At 35.5% G+C, this 19,631-nt stretch overlaps 1 protein-coding gene across 2 annotated transcripts in view; it reads left to right on the top strand.

Annotated features, from left to right (window-relative positions):
- The window catches only part of LOC138703126 (ATP-binding cassette sub-family G member 1-like), a 77,969-nt gene that overhangs the window by 14,284 nt on the left and 44,054 nt on the right, over positions 1-19,631 (top strand). The window lies entirely within an intron of this gene.

The following is a 19,631-nucleotide window of genomic DNA, read 5'->3' as shown; positions in this document are numbered from 1 at the left end:
AATAATAATATAATGATTACAGTGATGATGATGATAATAATAATAATAATAATAATAATAATAATAATAATAATAATAATCAACATCATCATCAAATGCTCTTCGGATTAGGCCGTTGGACCTGTTCCGTCCCCTGGATTCAGCTGGTCCCGCCAACGCTTCTTCGGTCTGCCGATGTTTCTCCTTCCTCTTGGTGTGTAGTTTAGGATATTTTGTGGTATTCTTTCTGGGGGCAATTTGATCATATGGTCGTACCAACTTCTTCTGTATGTATCTAGAATTGTAGCTATGTTTTGTATTTTTAATATGTTGTGAATGCCCTCGTTTCTTTGGTGATCAAGAAGTGTGTAACCTGCTAGTGGCCTTAAGAGTCGCATCTCTGCTGCTTCTAGTCTTCTGATCTGCTGTGAGGTGAGTGTCCATGTTTCAGAACCATGTAATAGTGTTGGTACGATTAGTATTTGTAAAATTTTAAAACAGTCTCAGTTCTAACCTTCTTCAACAGTGTTCTTGCTGATATTTAGCCATTTTATTGTCAAAATCCTTAGGGGAAATGTGAGAGAGGTTGCAACATAAATAATCAAAAGAGTTAACTTGTTCTAATATATGATTATCTACAACTATTTTTTATCTAATGGAACTTGATTCAGAGAATGCTAAAACCTTAGTTTTTTTTTTTTTTGAAATTTTCAAATTATATGTTTTCGAAAGTTTTTCTAATTTGTATATTGCTCTTTGCATATTATCTTCCGAGTCGGCAACTACGATTTGGTCATCTGCAAACAGTAATGTGTCTAAGGTTGTATCATTTAGCAAATAATGTGTGTTCAATTGTTCTTTCCATTCCCTGGTTAAATCGTCTACATATAAATTAAATAATAGTGGGGATAGTGGACAGCCTTGTTTCACTCCCTATGTTGTTTTCCTTGAATTTTTGGAGGTTTTATTTTTGATTCTCACACTAATTACTGTATTTATATACAGGTTTTGTATTGCTCTTATTAAATTTTGTGGTATACCTTTCAATTGTAGGATTGTCCATAGCTTTCTCCTGTTCACATTGTCGAATGCCTTTTCATAGTCTATAAATGTTAAAAATGTGAGTACATTGAATTCGCAATTTTTTCTATTAGTTGTGACACTGAGAATACACAGTCTATGCACGATCTGTTGCGTCTAAACCCATTCTGCTCTTCAAGGAGGATTGCTTCTGTGATTGCATTTAAACGTTGGTTTAACAACTTTGCATAAATCTTGCAACTTGCGTTTAAAAGACTTATTCCTCTATAATTGTTACAGTCTTTGCGGCTGCCTTTTTTAAAAATGGGGACGGTAATTGATTTATTCCACTCATCAGGAACTGTTCCGTATCTCCAACAAATATTGAGTAGATCTAGGAATCTGAGTAATAAGGACTGGGATGCGTATTTGAAAAGTTCGGTGTATATTTCATGGAGGCCTGATGATTTCCGGTTTTTACTCTTCATTAATACCGTGGTTAGTTCATTCATACTTATGGGGTCCACGTCAACATTGTTCTGAATTAGTTCTATATCTGCCTCATCTTCAGCATTGGTCCATAATTGTTGATAATAATCTAACCATTTTTTTTCTGCTAAAGGGTTAATTTGTAAATTGTCTTTAATTTTTTATTTAATTCTTTTAGTATCTTATAAGCTTTTATCTGTCGTCCATGGACATCGTATTCAATATTGTTGTTAATAACTTTTTTCCAAGATTGTCGTTTAACTCTTCTGATTTCTCGTTTGGCAATTGCTGACAGTCTTTTGTAGTTTATAAAATCCTTTGTTTATTTAGAGTTAATATAGCGTAGGTATGCTTCTTTCTTGGATTTTATGATATCTGAGAGCTCCTCATTCCACATGTGGAGTCATTTCCTATTGCACTTCTTTTTCCTCTTACCTAATGCTTCTGTTGCTGCTTGTTTTATTACTGCTTTAATCTGTTGCCATTTTTCATTTACATTTAAACTCATGGGTGTTTGAATAATATATGTGTTAATTCTGCTTTGATACAGCTGTCGAATACTATAATCCTCTAGAAGATTAATTTTGTAAGCTTCTTCTTTTGCAGTTCTGTTAATTTTAATCGTATTTCTATACCATTTCTGGGGGATACTGAGTCTAGTAATGAGCATATGGGGATCAGTGCTTACGTCATAGCCTCTATATACTCGGGTGTCCTTTACAAGTCGTGATGTTTTTTTTGTTCACTAACATATAATCAATAATCCACTTGCTGCCCCGGCACTCCACATGTATTTGTGTATATTTTTTTGACGGAAGAAAGTGTTTGTTATTTTCAATTCATTTGTTGCTGAAAAATCTAGGAGGCGATGTCCGCTATTGTTGATTACACATTCACCGTTGTTGCCCAAAATTCCTTGTATTGGTGTATTACGTACTCTTGCGTTGAAATCTCCTGCTATTGTGAGGAAGTCATTTTTGCAAATTTTATCTATTTCAGTTTGTAATTCACAATAAAACTGTTCTAATTCTTCTTTCTTACTTCCATCAGGAGCATAAATACCAACTATCGTCATATAACCTCTTGTTGTTTGTCAAAATCCTTTCATTTACGAATTTATATGAATCTATTTTATTTTTGAATAATAGTAATAATAATAATAATAATAATAATAATAATAACACAGCAGAGTCTCGTTAATCCGAACTAATTGGGACCAAGACCTATTCGGATTACAAGATTTTCGTATTAACCGAAATATTTCCTGTAATGCAATGCATGCTATTCACGAGCGCTGAGAGACGGTGGCGGGAGTACCCTGTTGCTATTTTAAGAACCACAACCAACAGGTTCACTTCATTAAGACAACAGAAAATTACTGAATTTATGAACATGACAGATGTGTAAAGTATGTACAGAAAACACTAATTATTGTTTTAAGTACGGTACCCTTGAATGTGCTATTTTCATAATTTTTTTAAGTAAAAGAAATTGAGTGAATTTGTACATTTTTTCTATTCTCTACTTTGTACTATTACAATAAATTTAGTTTTTTTCTTAAAATAATTTTGTTCGGATTAACCAGATTTTCGGATTAGCGAGACTCTACTGTAATAATAATAATAATAATAATAATAATAATAATAATAATAATAATAATAATAATAATAACTTTATTATTATTTATTATTATAACTTACAATAGTTAAAACTATTAGTGGTGGTGGTGGTGATAATGAGTCGCTTTCACTACAGAGATTGTCTGTGAGCCCCAGCGAATGTTCACGATGTTTCTGTCGGCCGACCAACGACAGGATCCCCCTCTAATACCGTAACTTGCATCCGCGAGCTCAAGGCGCTTTAGTTAGCCTATATTAATAACATAAGGTACTCACCCTCATCACAGTAGCTGCTGGAAGTTTTGCCCATACGTCATTCACATCGTCGTAAGAAACTACCACTCAAACGCATCAGTTTCTCTGCACTAATACGAATAGAACAAAACTCTGTTTGAATATTTTAAGTACCTCCAGCAAATGAGAATTAGTTGAATACACCTTATTTTTCAGTGTTGCTCATAAAGAAGTCACATGATATTAGATCTGGGGATTGAGCAGGCCATAATCACCTGCTAATAAATCTACGGCCAAACTTACGTACCTGAATAACATTCAGAAAATATTGGGAAACAATGATCTATTGAACTCAATATACAGTAAGGTCCGAAAGTCTTGTCACCTCCCTTGTTTGTATGTTCATGTGCATCCATTTTGAACATACCATAGCAGATGTGTGACAATGGTTGATACTTTACGTTCCAGCTTGTTTAGTGATCCAGAACATCAGTATGGGACCACCATTGTCGAGGCACAAAATGATGCGGCGCCATGTCCTGTGTGAAATTTTCCCTGAATGTCTCCCTAACAACTTGCTTCAAATCTTCAATTGTCCGGTATCGATGTTTCGAGACATGCTGCTTAATTATTCCCCAAAGGGAAATCACACCACCTTAGCTGCGGAAAATTTCACACAGGACATGGCGCCGCATCATTTTGTGCCGCGACAATGATGGTGCCATACTGATGTTCTGGATCACTAGACAGGCTGAAACGTAAAGTATCAACCATTGTCACACATCTGCTATGACATGTTCAAAATGGATGCACATCAACATACACACAAGGGGGGGGGGGTGGTAACACTTTCGGACCTTACTGTACAGGGTGATTCACGAGGATTTACCGTCCCTTACGGAGCTTATTTCCGAAGACATTCTGAGCAAAAAAAGTCATATAAACATTTATCCTAATCTCAATATTTTCGAAGTTACATTAATTTGAAGTTGTTAGTAAAATATCTTTTTTCTTTAGTTTTAAGGGTAAAAATATTAAAAAATTGAGAATGAACTATTCAGAAGTGTCATTTATTTAATTGGCTAATGTTCTAAAGCTAAAAATGTGTTGTTAATTGCTTTGTACAGATTTTATTTTTCAATTTTTAACTGAAAATGACATCATTCTTAAGCACTTATCACAAAAATTGTTACAAATCATATGAATTTAGGAACTTGATTCCTTACAGTTTAATTATTCATCCTAATGTACAGTCTTGAAGAATTTACAAGAGTGGCGTGATTCGTAACAATCATTGTGATAAATGCGTAAGTAAATGTAATTTTGTAGTTAAAACTCGAAAAAAATTCTGTACGAAGCAATTATGGAATTCATAACATATTTTTAGCTTCAGAATACTAGCTATTTAAAGAAATGATACTCCTGAACACTTCATTCTTTTTATCTGTAACATTCTTTTACCCTTAAAACTCAAGAATAATAATATTTTACAAACAACTTCAAATTAGTGTAATTATGAAAATATTGAGATTAGGACATGTTTATATTGCTGTGGTACTTATGTTATTTTGTACTTTTTTTTAGTTTTTTATTTATAATCAAATTTAAATACACATTTATTTATTACAATCAGGAAATTACAAAAGTACATATTAAATACAGGGACATCATTTTATTTTTACTTCAATTTTTATTGTACCTGAGTTTTTGAATGTACTTCACTCCCACCCCTTCTACTAATGAAGTTTAACATTCCTCCACACAGATCCAAGACCGCATATACAGTCATAGTAGCCTTACGGTCATAGTAAACAGTACGTTCCAAAAATAAGTTCGCGTTTTCCAGTGACGAAAGAGCTTTCAATATTGAATCATTTTCGCACAGGTAGGCCTACTGTCGTCCATTTGCATACGTCGCATCCCTGTTTCCCCCACCTGCTTCTATTCGTCGCTCTGTAAAGTCTAGTGGCTGGGCTGTCTTCGTTCTTTTCTGAAAACATCTGTTAGGAATTGGAGGTCTACGCAATATTATACCCATGCAATTGTTCAAAATAACTTAAATAAAAGGGCCTAGTTAAGTAATTAACTGTCACGTGATTTCCTTCCTTTCTGCGACCCTGCGACATAACCACTTGGACGGACAGTAGATAGCATGTCTGAGTAATTTTATCTATTCGGATCGGGCAGAAGTGGAGATTGAATTTAGAGTACATAAGGTACTCTTTTATAGAGTAGGTACAGAATTATTTCAACATGAGTTACTGATACGAAGTACGAACCTGGTAATTGGAATTAGGTACAATAGTCTATAGTGCGATAATATGCACATTATAACTGAAGCCTGTATCGAAATGAACGGCCAACACTTTAAAAAATGTGTTTAAATATCCATATTATGATTATTTTTCAATTTAACTTCATTCTCTATAGTGTACGGTACGCTAATGTGTTGCAGACAGTATAATATATAATGCATAATGAATACGTCCGCATGGACAGCTCAGTTCGTGAGTAAAAACACTTAGTGTTAATACTGTACTGTATTTTGATTAAACAAAAACCCAATGAAAATTATCAAACTCAAAAGCGTGATATTTCCTAGTTTACGCAAATGGATTAACTACTTTTCTCCCCTCCTATACCTAGTAAAGTGATTTGTTTGTATTTTACGTCAGTATCATCGAACTCCAGTTGTAGAAGGAGGTAGCAAACGGTGTTTCCGGTTCTCAGTCGTTGATCCAAAGGTATAACCAGGTTAATATAGGAAATGCTAGTAAAAATAAAATGATGTCCCTGTATAATAGAAACAAAAATACATTAAAATACTGGTATATGCATCAAACAGGAATGAACATGTCAAATATTTAAACAAAACTGAGATAGGAGTTTCCAGTAACACTACTGGGTAGACCATTGTTTTATTGCCCGGCCACCAGTAGCGCTAAACTTTTCAATGGAATTTTATGATTGGATGCTGGTGGCAACGGAAAGTCACACAGAATAAAATAGCCATCATATTTGTTTTGAGAACCTGATGACGATGTTGAGTCGTTTGTGTATTTATGTTATTTAATTAAGAAAATGAGTCAAAATGCCATCAGTACAACTAACGTTTTATTGATACTTTTTCTGTTGAGAATTTTACTTATTAATTTAATTAAATAACAAACATACAAAAATAACAACATTCATCTTTAGCAATTTTTTTATAAACAAAGTCATCAATTTCGCTCTTAAATGTTTAAATATTAAGCTTCACAACCAGGCCACCAGGAGCGCTTCAGTTGTTTTCTGTGTCCCTATAGTAATTATACGTTGTACACTTCTATTATTTTGTTCTTCTGTAATTGGTTTGCATTATCCTATCAAAATGAGAGACCTTACTGATGTACAGTAGTGGCAAAAAAACCGGACCGACCCTTGTAGCTGATACAAAAGAATCCTGTGCTGTGTATTGTGTCATTTCAGTATGGATAGTGAAGCCAGAGGTATGTACTCCTATTTCATGTAAAAATACGCAGTTATCTTTGCCGAATAGAGGTATAAATGTAGTATTGATGCCAGATGAAAATAAAACTCTCATGGCCGGTTTCACCAAACTTCGTTATCATTATAACGTCTCGTTAAATAATTTAATGACACGTTAGTCAGTTTTTGTGTTTCACCAAGTATCATTATTGCTAACGCATCTTTAAATTCATCGTTAATTTATTAGGAGCTATTCGTCGCGTTAAAACAGTGACGATGCGTTAAGAAGTCAACAACATGGCGGACGTAATTATTCGGTGATGAAGTTCTTTATTTAGAACTTAAACATAAAGACGAACTTATATGTTGTAATAACACTCGGAATAATAATTTTGAAGATTTAAGTGATAAAGAATTCCACGAAAGCTACACATTAAGGAAATAAGTAGTCAGAATGATTCTAGAAGAAACTGAATACCGGTATACTGTATAGGTTAGAATACGACAGATAGAAATCACCCACTTAACGCCTCTTCAACAGATTCTTCTCGCTTTATGATAACGTTGCGGGAAGTTTTGAAATAATAATTGATGGTATGAATGGGGTATCAAAAGCTGTATTGTCTAGATATGTGAATATAATATCAGACGTACATCAACATTACAATAGTCATTATTTCTATAGGCCTAATAAGCTTATAGCTAAATTTTCTGTTGTCACAGACAACATAGATTGTGTACATGTCCCAATCTATATTCTGGCAGTAATATAGCCAAAAGATTCTGCAATAGAAGATCCTGTTTTTCATTCAATATTCAAACAATTGCATAGGCCTATGTAAAGCTCCGCATAGAAAAATTGTGGCTAAACTAGCGCTGTGGTAGTTTCCTTCGTACTTTGCTTATACACCTTGCACATACGAATCTGTGACAGGTTACGTCTGATTAGTTTAGGTTTTTGTTATGCCTTGCATATACGATCAACTGCATTACCACAAAAAAAATCACTTATAAATTCAACGATTTTCACTTCTGAAACCAGCAGAACTACCTCAGCGCTAGTTTATTGAAATTGTAATAGGTTAGAATACGACAGATAGGAATCACCCACTTAACGCCTCTCCAACAGATTCTTCTCGGTTTAAGATAATGTAACGGTCTACACGGATAGCACAACATTCCAAAGGAGGATGCCTTTTAAATGAAAAGGGTGCAAAGAGATTTTCTTTTAGGAGACATTGGATACCCCTTAAAAACCAATTTAAAGACACCTCTCCTGAATCCTGCCACACAAGCATAGCAAAATTGTTACAGGGTACTAATAAATTTGCATGAAATACAGTGGAAAAGTAGTATGCAATTTATGGAAAAGCGATTTCCCGTCCTAAATTTAGGCCTAATATAACTGCTTAGAATGCTTTGTATATAATTAATTGTGCCATCAGTTTGAAGCTGTCGACCTTATAGTCCGCTAAATTTTCTCAGATTTCCTTTAGAAATTACAATTTAACTGCTCTACATTCCTACTATTTACATTTGGAAGCATCTGTATTTTTGTTTTTAATTGCGGTATGACAACATATTGTATTTAGGAAGATGTTCTTAAAATTACTGCCTCTTACCCGTTTGTTTATGATTGTTTCCTCATGCCAAACAAAGTCAGCCATGATAGGCCTATTATGTAACCAATGAAATTAGCGATTTCGAAGCCATGGTCGTATGAAAAACAAAACATGCAAGATACATGTACAAAATCCCCTCGTTAGTAAACGCTTGTTAATTTTAAAGATACGAGGCTTGGTGAAACCGTCAACTTTTAAAGATCCCGTTAAAATTAAACGATCCATTTGTTGACAAGTCGTTTGTGCTGATTTAAAGAAGCTTGGTGAAACCGGCCATCAAAGTTTTTTCGTCTATGTTTGAGGCACTGAAGGAAACAAAAGACGGTAAGAATCGAACAAATGCAATATATTTCATTGTTACAATTAATTATACAAGATGGATGTGTTTTGTGACTAGCAAAATTTGAATCTGTGACTCTGAAATCAGCTACAAGGGTCGGCCCGTTTTTTTTTTTTTTTTTTTTTTTTGCCACTGCTGTACAATATTTTTTTTGCTGTGCCCCTTATTATTATTATTATTATTATTATTATTATTATTATTATTATTATTATTATTAATTTATGACCGGCCAGAGGCCGTTTACCAAAGTTATCTCTGTTTTCTGTTTTCGTTTCTTTTGTTTTACTTACACTAATGCAAACACAACTCCCATGCCCGAGGCGGGACTCGAACCCACAACCCTTCGGACCAAGCGATAGAGACATGCCGTGCCCCTACCGCTTGAGCCATCCGGGCCGGCAGAAAATAAAACTCTCAAAGTTTATTCAAGAAGGTCATCCAGTCACAGATTTACTGTAGATAGACACTTGCGTGTGTCACATCCGGTAGTCTCCGAAGTAGATTATGACTGGTGTATCAAAGTACGGTCTAGTGATAGCTATGAAAATAAATTATTGTAGATGTGGCCAAGGTTAAAAATACAAAGCAATACACAGAGAAAACAGATTTCTGCAACGTTAGCCTCAAGGAGGCGCACTTCAACTGCAATGGGTCTTTAGAGCAGTAGCGGCTCTTCGTAAAGAAAATAGGTGAAGTGCTGTTCACATACACAAATGCATGAACAGTTTTGCTAATATAATGAGAAGGCCTATTATTCGTAAACTACGTACAATTTTACTAGTTCTAGAACACATGCAAACAGGAAAATTAATTTATTTCAGGACTGACCCAATTTCTTGCATACAAAGTCAATCCTCCTATCTTTTAAAGCAGCAAACCTGTCGATGATGTCTTAATAAAATGTCTGAGTTTAACTAAGGGTGGACAGTATATCTCTATGCAAAGCTATGGGGTTAATTATGAAAGTCTCTCCTGTTATGTGGCATTCCAAATGAAATTTTCAATCTTATCAAAGAGAAGAGCTTCTTTCATCGGAATAATTTAAGTTATTTCATACAACTTCTCTATTTTTAGCACTTTTTAGAACAAAGAACAAATGGAATTGTAGGACGTCCAGAATTTAAAACATCTTTTCCATCCTCATATTTATGTCTGCAAAACGGCATTTCCAATATATTACAAACCGTGCCATTTTCGGGATACATTTTTCGCACTCATTTATTAATATTTTCTATGTACCTAAGTACTTTCATAATTGCCCTATAGCGATTAAACATACAATATACTTATCACTAATATACTCTAAATACATTAAATACGTTAATAAGTACTAAACTACATGTGTACATTTACGCGCGCGTTAAACGTTCAAGTACAAGAGCTGGAACAAAACTGGCAAACTCATGAAAAGAAAATAATAATACACGCGGCGGAAAACAACTTTTAAACTTTACAAATGTATGTGCCTGCATTCCTGATAAAATAACATATAGCCAGCTAATTTACCGCTGCAGCGCTGGCTGCTTAGACATAAGGAATGAGGATACTTTTCTCGAGTCAGGTAGTAGGCCTACATGCTGTAAAATTTCACAGCCCTTCAACAATAGCCTCCGGCCTTGGAGACCAGCTTCAACCCTTCTCTACCGTTAGATCTGCAAACTGGTTACTCCACCTACAAGTCTGACAGTTCTCCGTAACTGAAAGACTCAGAAACGCACTTCACTCATACAATCTTTCTTTAGTGCGTGACGTCACGTTACCATGGAAACCAAGGGCTGTATGAGAATGGGAGCCCAAATATTTTCACCTCTACAGTATTATAGGTTTCAATAGACACCGCTCGGCGCTCGTAACAGTTCACATTATTCTATTCAGCGGATGGGTGCAGGTACTATTTATATAACTAAACACTCTTAATAACGACTGAAAATAAAACTTTTTTTTTATTTTAGAAATACGGAACCGGTAATAACTAGAATTAATTATTAATACGAGATAAAATTGTGTTTTACACGCAAATAGGTGAAATGGTACTTCACCTACTGCACCTGAATAACCGCCCCTGCTTTAGAGAGATCTTCGCTTGACCTGTGGAGTAATTATTTTAGATCACACTGTTAGCATTGTCATCACATTAAGGGTAAAAGGTCAGTTCGGAAGTCATATCTAGAGCAGCAGTAGCCAATTAAAACTGCTAGTAGGGCAATTCCTCCTGAAAACTGCTAGTTGAGGCATATCTCATTGCAATAATTAACTATACAGTATTGAGTATCTACTGTACGTGAAGACGATCTGAAATTGGATAAAATAACCTATCAAAATTAACGATTGCTGCACGTTGCACGGGTACAACACAGTATTTATTTGGGTACAACACTTTCAGCACCTCCTATCACGTGTATTCATCACCATCGCAACCAACTCGCTGGCACGAATAGTAAATACCTCTTTATCTTTATCAGTTTAGTATTTACTCATAGGTGTAAAAGCGAGAGGGATAGGGAACGGTGATTCACATTCTTTTCGGACGCAGATTTAACTTGGAGGTGTAATACGTCACCAGGAAATGATGTGCGCACTAAATCTTCTTACACCCTTTGTCTCAAGTATATTATTTATTTATCATCCAATTTAATAAACCCTATTTCACCCTGAGGTATATTAGGGTTATAGTTGGTATCAAAATACATATTTTATAACCAATAAATAATAGTAAATTTATAATATAAAATACTGGTCACAGTTACAATTCACATGAATTATGTAGAAGAATGCACCTTAATGAAAGAATGGATCCTGTTAAAGGTTAATGAGATGTTTGAGGAATAATCAGTGCAAAAGATATACAAGAATGTCTAACCGTTTCAGAGTAAATACACGACCTTAAAAATATAATCAATAGTAGATTAATATAACAAAGTTTGACTTTCACTTTCAAATTAATACTTAATTCATGAACAATGAAACAGTTAAGAGTAATAAAGGGATATTACAAGCAAAGATTTACGGTTACAAGTTACATACGTGATTCAGGAACAAGTACAATAATTAAAATAATGTCAAGTAATGACTTACAACTATTAACGAATAACGAAATTCTTGAAGGGCAATATATAATGGTAGGGGCAATACAAAAGATTAAAAAAAATGTAAACAGTAAAGGATTAGTAGAAAAATGACTTAAAATTACAAGTTAAACACATTCTTTTTAAAGCAATAGGTAACAACAAAGAGATGCTAATAACAATACACTGACTGTAATTACAGATTAAACACATTATTTTAAAAACAAACACGCAAAGGATCAATAGCTATTTTGAGGCATTATGTTATATTAATTCACATCTTCTTGACGTTACTTCATATATTATTTTGTGTTTCAATCTATTTCAATTTGTTATTTTTCACTGTAACAACAAAAATATGTTTCATAAAGCCTCAAGGCATTTCTCTATATTTATTGTATCATGGTACTCTTTGTCAATGACAACCTGTAATGGTTATAGGAAGAAATATATATATATATATATATATATATATATAAAATAGCTATTAAACACATTATTTTAGAAGCAATAAATAGCTATACTAACAAGGGAAGGGTTTCGGCTCGAACGGGAATTTCGTATCCAAAATTTGTATACAGGCCAATCTTAACATCTCTGTAAAGCTCCCAAAAGCATTCGTTTGTGTAATGTGTGGTTTGTCTGTTAGAGCATTGTACAAGTTGAGGGGTGGGGAGAGCACTGCACAAGTTAAGAGGACGGGACACCTTACCCGTAAGCCTAGCCTAGCCTAGAAGCTAGTGCAACTGGTAAAATGTCTAGATCCCATTTAAGAACATTTTTCTCCAACGTTCTGTCTGAAAATATTGCAGCTACTCAAAAATGTACACTGTTATGTGAGTCATTGAATGCGCACAAGGACACAACCTTAATAAATGAATCATTCCAAGGCTAAGACATGGAATGTTTGATCATTCCACCTAACAAAACTAAATATTTCCAACCCCTGGATATCTATTTCCTTAGACAATACAAAATATATGCTCGGAGGATAACAGATTGCATAAGGACTCTTGCTGAGAATCCAGAACTTAACTTGGGAAATCGAGTGTTTACAATGAAAATGCACTCTGTTATTCATAACCAGTTGTCTGCTCCAGTATACTGCCCTATGCTTCAGATTCCTGACAGTCAGCTGGTTACGTGAATCCTGGACAAATCTCGGACTTCAAAAATGTAATTCAGGTAGCATTTGATTTTTCAGCACTGGAGTGTGGTTCAGAAGATTGTTCAGGTGTTGCTTCTGCGTGCTGTGCTTATTGCTCTGCTCCATGCTGTTTCATGCATTTTATAGAGAATCCTCATGTAGGCCTACATTTTTAAAGAAGTGTATTGACCAATACCAACCAAACGGAGAGTTGCACAAATGAATGCTTTTACGGTCTTCGTCACCATTGTGAGGTAAGCCTATGTACAAATTTTTAACCAAAAATTCCTGTTCGAGCCGAAACCCTTCCCTTGTAAGAGATGACTTAAAATTTACGAATTAAATACATTATTTAGTAACAACAATTCGCAATAAGGAGGTATTACAAGAAATGGCTCAAAATTAGAAATCAAATACCTAATTAAAAAAAAATAAAATCAATAGTAATGCGAAATTGAAGACTTACTGTTTCATAAGTACAGGGACATCATTTTATTTTTACTAACATTTTTAATATTAACCTGGCTATACCTTTAGAGAACCGGAAACACAGATTGCTCCCCCTTCCACGACTGAAGTTCGATGATACTGGCGTAACACACAAACAAAAACACTTTGCTAGGTATAGGAGGGAAGAAAAGTAATTCATCCATTTACGTAAACTAGGAAATATCGCGATTTTGAGTTCGATAATTTTCATTAGGTTTTTGTTTAATCTTAATACAGTACTGTATTAAGAATAAGTGTTTTTACTCACGAACTGAGTTAGCCATGCGAACGTATTCATTATGCAGTGTATATTATACTGTCTACAGCACATTAGCGTACAATATAGAGAATAAAGTTAAATTGAAAAATAATCATAATATGGATATTTAAAAACATTTTTGAAAATGGTGGCCGTTCATTTCGATACAGGCTTCAGTTCTTTTGTGCATATTATCGCACTATAGACTATGGCATCTAATTTCAATTGCCAGTTTCGTCTTTCGTACTAGTAACTCATGTTGGAATAATTCTGTACCTACTCTATAAAAGAGTACCTTACGTACTGTAAATTCAGTCTTCACTTCTGTCCGACTGCACAGATAAAAATTACTCAGACATGCTCTCTATTGTCCGTCCAAGTGGTTATGTCGCAGGATCGTAGAAAGGGGGGAAATTACATGACAGTGAATTACTTAACGAGGCTCTTTTATTTAAGTTATTTTAAACAGTTGTATAATATTACGTAAACGTCCAATTCCTAACAGAAATTAATGTTTTCAGAGAAGAGCTAAGACAGCCCTGCTTTTACAGAGGGGCGAACAGAAGCAGCTGGAGGAAATAGGGATGCGACGTAGGCAAACGGACTGTGCGAAAATATGATTCAATATTGAAAGCCCTTTCGTCACTGGAAAACGCGAACATATTTCTGGAACGTACTATACTGACTAACTCAGTGCTGTTTACTATATGCGGTCTTGGATCTGTGTGTAGAGGACAGTTGTAACTTCATTAGTAGAAGGGGTGGGAGTGAAGTACATTCAAAAACTCAGGTACAATAAAAATTGAAGTAAAAATAAAATGATGTTCCTGTATAAGTCTCAAGTATAGACAACATCATGTAGGTGAATTTTACTTTAGTCCGGGAGACACTAAGCAAAGCATGGAGCGTAGAGTGTGATGTTAGCGCGATCTAATATAAAATAATGTCAGCGCATTTTGAACTGCTGGATCAAGGTCAAGCAATGGATTGAATTTGCCACTTGTGCTTACCCATTCCTGGACCATTCTCATCAACTGAAATCAACTGGGACTGCCGGGATTACCAGTGCTTCAGTTCCACAGTTTTCAGTTCAGTGACTCGTGCGTGGTTTGTACGTTACCTTGATCCGTCATTTCGAAATGCGCTGAGTTTTTTTATAGTGTCTGCTTCACACTGGGAGTAAGGGAGACACGTGCAGTGATCTTACTCTCGCGGAATTGCCACATATTTTTTTAATCTTATCATTTGCAAAGCACATATAAAATGACGTGACAACCATTCATAAGAAATAATAACTTCGAAAAATTATGTCAGGCGTCTCAAGGCCAACAGATAGAAGTTGTTACAGAGAGCATGGTGTAGATAGTGTAGTCTGCTGAGGAGATAGTTCAATACTCGAAGATAGCCGATCGTTGAATCATGTTACAAGAGTGAGCGAGCTAAGTTGTAACTGTCGCGGGAGAAATGCTACAAAACTGCACTTTTGTGTTGTACTTAATATGCATGTCACAATAGACGGTTGTTAGTAGTGAACACATAAAGCAGATCGTCTAGTCCAGGCATGTCAATTGATGCCCACAGGAGCAAGCGCGCGCTTTAGAGCCCAGGAGAGCCTGAGCGCTTTACAGCGGAAAGGAAAGAGACAGACGAAAGAGGTGGTATATACCGCTTGGTCGAGCTATATTCAGGGATGGCCAGCACTGATTCAATAGATAAAGGGAAGCGAACTTATTAAAACTGTATCCATGTTAATTTTTAGATTTGCCTGAGAAGTATAAGTGCATTATAAGAATGTAAGTTTTAATTTTAATGCTCATTTTTCACAAGTTTGATTTTTTTATTCAAAAGAAATATTTTCTCAACTTTTCGTATAGAAAAGTGAAATTTTCAGGTATAGGCCTATTTATTTAGTAACCTTACAGAATGTTTTCGTAAATCTAATATACCGTATTTACGTGTTCCTGAAGATAGTTTATTGAAAATTTTGAAAATATTCGCATGGAAATTGTTTGTAAGGAAATGAATTAACAAAGCAACTACTGTTACATCATAAGCAAAAGATACGTGCCCATGTGTTACCTTTTCTCTCCTTGGATTACATAATTTTATGGCTCTCATGAGATCTTGTTCAAGGTCAGAATGGTTGCTAGTTCACTAATAACACATGGTAGCTTCTCTTTCTATGGTTCCTGCACAATAAGTGTCGTTTCCACGGACCCGCTTAATAATAGTTTCTTGACATTCCGCGAGGCAAATACTGTGCTATTATTATTTTTTGGTATCCGGTTAAGCAAAAATGATAACTCTTCTTTGTATATAATAGTCCCGAATTTTTTCTGGGCTCCATTTTACCGGAAGTTAACGAATGTTGCTTTTATCTTCCTTAGCCAGGTATACTTTTCCTTGGCTCTTGTGTTGCTAACATGATATAGAAATGAATTATTGTGAAACGCATAAAACGTATTATGAGAAAGTATGCAATTTTCGTGACAACTTTTTTTTTATTTTGTAATATCTATTTTACTATAAATAAACGCCGAAACTTTAGTCTCAGGCCATCACCTCTGCCTCCATCTTTACCTTACTGCATACAGAACAGTTTGGTTTTAGATCTAGTAAATCAACTACTATAGCAATCGAATATTTGGTTCGTTGTCTACTGCAATAATAAACGAAATGCTGCTACTTCTATGTGCGTGGTACTACTTATAGTGGTGATATCAAGAAGGGAAGAAGACATCTTTCGAAATTTCAGCACTGTGTTTTCGAAATTCTGGATTATATTTCAATAGGAATGAAAGTCAGGTTTCAAGATTGATACAATTTTCAATTTCTTTCTTTTGTGGATATGACAAAACTGGATAAGTAGCCTGTACAGGGTGAATAGTAATAATTGTGTACTATGAAGTAGTACAGAGTATTCTATACTAAAAATGAAACATATTTTTTCATATGAACTTATGGTCGTGCCCGCTTCATTTTGGAGATAATGACTGGAACAGTTAGAAAAAGACAACAGCTGGTTTTCTGAGTGTGTTGTTTAATGAAGTGGTTATTTACATTGCAAGTTCATAGAAGATGCTCGAAACGTCCACCATTCACTTCATAACACCAGAAGTCGCAGGGACCGAGTTTAGGCGATCGCGTCGGCCATGCAACAGGCCCTCTGCGTCCACTCCATCTACCTGGATACCGTTCATTCAAATGACGTTTCACTGCACGACGGTAATGCGCAGATTCAACTTGAAGTAGCCAAGTGTTCAACCATGTTGACAGTGGTATCGTTTGTTGTGGTAGTTCAGTCTGCAGAAAGCGCAAATACGCAACACCTGTTGACTGATTGTGGCGTTTCTCTCTCTTCAGTAAGAATAATTGTACTTGATGCGTACTGTGGAGTGTCGTCTGAGCGATTGATCCATGAATAGCTTCGACGTAACGCCAACTCGCGCGTCCCACATTGATGTCATATCTCGATAACAAAGCCGTCACGGCTATATGTTTATTTAACTAAATCTGTTTATGTTGGAGTGTAGAACACTCTGTAGTACTTTATAGTACACAATTACGACTCACTCTGTATACAGAGTGATTCACGAGGATTTACTGTCCCTTACGGAGCTTATTTCCGAAGATATTCTGAGCAAAAAATGTCATATAAACATGGGTCCTATTCTCAATATTTACAGAGTTACGTTTCGTCATTGGAACGCATTGCTGTGAACGCGTGATCTTGGTCAGCGTGCAGTCAGCAGCCAGCGCGAGCGCTGCGGAAATCAAAGATAGCCGTATGCAGTTACGTAGAGCGACGAGTGCCGTTCACAAGCGTGCGGCCAAGTGTAGGCTACTCAAGCGGACGGCGACATTTTTTAAAATATGTTGTAAACTCTCTAAGACTATAAATTAGGATGCAAAATTGAACTTCAAATAATTAAGTCGGTAGAAGTGGTGTGATTTGTAATAATTGTTGTGATAAATGCGTAAGAATAATCTAATTTTCTAGTTAAAATAGAAAAAGATGTCTGTACGAGGCAACTAAGGAGTTCACAGCACATTTTTAACTTCGTAATACTTGACAATGAAAGAAATGATACTTCTGAATGGCTCATTCTCTATTTGTATTATTCTTTTACCTTCAAACTAAAGAAAAAACGTATTTTACAAACAACTTTAAATTAGTGTAACTCTGAAAATATTGAGAATAGGAACTATGTTTATATGACATGTTTTGCTCAAAATGTCTTCAGAAATAAGCTCCGTAAAGGACGGCAAATCCTCGTGAATCACCCTGTATAAGTGCCGCAAATCTTTTTGGCACTTGCAACGAAAGAAAAGTTAGCGAGCGAGTCTTTATGATAGTGGTCCTGTGCAGGGTTGGGTCAAGCAATGGGACTGGGGTAGAAAAGGGTGGAGCAATGGCACTAAAGAAAAGTATGCTCAGTTGCTTAGTAAGCTCAGAAGTCGATTTAGATGCCGCTGATACTTTTAAAACTAAAATATATCTGGCCTACTAAAAGGGGATGAACAATAGAAGTCATTCTCAAAATATACAATTTTATGACGAAATAAGCAGAGTAGTCAAAAATAAGATACAAAGAGTAGCAGAGGAAAACGAGGTGTCTCTAACAAAAGTAAGAGGATTTTGTCTGAAAAAAAAAAATAACATGGAGCTGAAGGAACATCGGTGAGTACACCAGGGAAGAAACGTGTATTCTACGCGAAATCACCCATCATTCAACGGAGAGCACTAATTTAAAGAGTGTTTTAAGAAAGGATGCAATCAGGGGCGTCTCGTCCTTTGGGGCTTTTGGGGCTCAATCCCGCATGAAAATTGCGTAATATATTATTTAAGATATTTACGAACAATTCTCAAATATAGAGGAAGTCTCATTCTCTTTATAGTCAAGGTTTGGACTTCATCTGCGCGCAGGAGATGCTACAGTCTTCTGTTGTAGAAGCGACAGATAAATTCTAGCCCGGAGATGCTAGATCCCCAATACAGACCTTACGAGGAGAATATGACTAAGGGTACGTACACGTTGGAGCAACGATAAACGATAAGAGAAATGATCTAGCGACGCTTTGGTATTATTAAAGAATCAAGTGTTCATATCGGAGCAACGAGAACGCGGGAAGCGAACATTTTGATTTATCAGTAGAAGATATTCTATGCATCCACTTAATGAGAGAAGATATATAGAAAGTATCAGCTGCCAAGTTCAAGGTTAATGTAACTTAAATACGTACAAAATTAAACCCGTTTCTCATCCCAAAGATAGTATAAATTCGTTGTTTGTGATTGGTTCTTGTGATCACATAACATAGGACGAATAAATACACAACTGATCAATTTGTCAATACCTATAATAATTAATTTAATAAGCCGAAATAATAATAAATCGATTAATATTCGGATATATTGATAATCACCGGTATTTATACAGGTTAATATTATCTTAATCAGAGATCATAAGAACGACAAGAACGAAGAAAATGGAACTTTGCTTTTTCGTCGCTTTATTCGTGTATCTTCGCTTTTATCGTTACTCCAATATGCACACCTCAATGACAATGCATGCTTCAGTTCTCTCTGATATAGTAGCATCGCTGCTTCTTTTATCGTTTATCGTCGCTCCAACGTGTACGGACCCCTTAGTTCCTGGTTCGGCGTAGCGCTTGGTGCACGGAGATGCTAGATCCTATAACACAGATGTTGCGAGTGAAGGCGCCGGGAGAGGGACGACTGTTGGGGCTCATTCAGTTCTGTCGTGGTCGCGTTCGTATCGCGGTAAAATAGTGTAATACAAGTAAAGGTAATGTAATTTTATGAGCAATAATGAAATTAATTTTTAGTTTTAGTACTATGCATGACAAACTATAATCAAATAGCCCCTGACAAATTC

This window comes from Periplaneta americana, chromosome 7, assembly GCF_040183065.1.
Source record: "Periplaneta americana isolate PAMFEO1 chromosome 7, P.americana_PAMFEO1_priV1, whole genome shotgun sequence".
Lineage (NCBI taxonomy): Eukaryota > Metazoa > Arthropoda > Insecta > Blattodea > Blattidae > Periplaneta > Periplaneta americana.
This window is presented reverse-complemented; position numbering and strand designations above follow the sequence as displayed.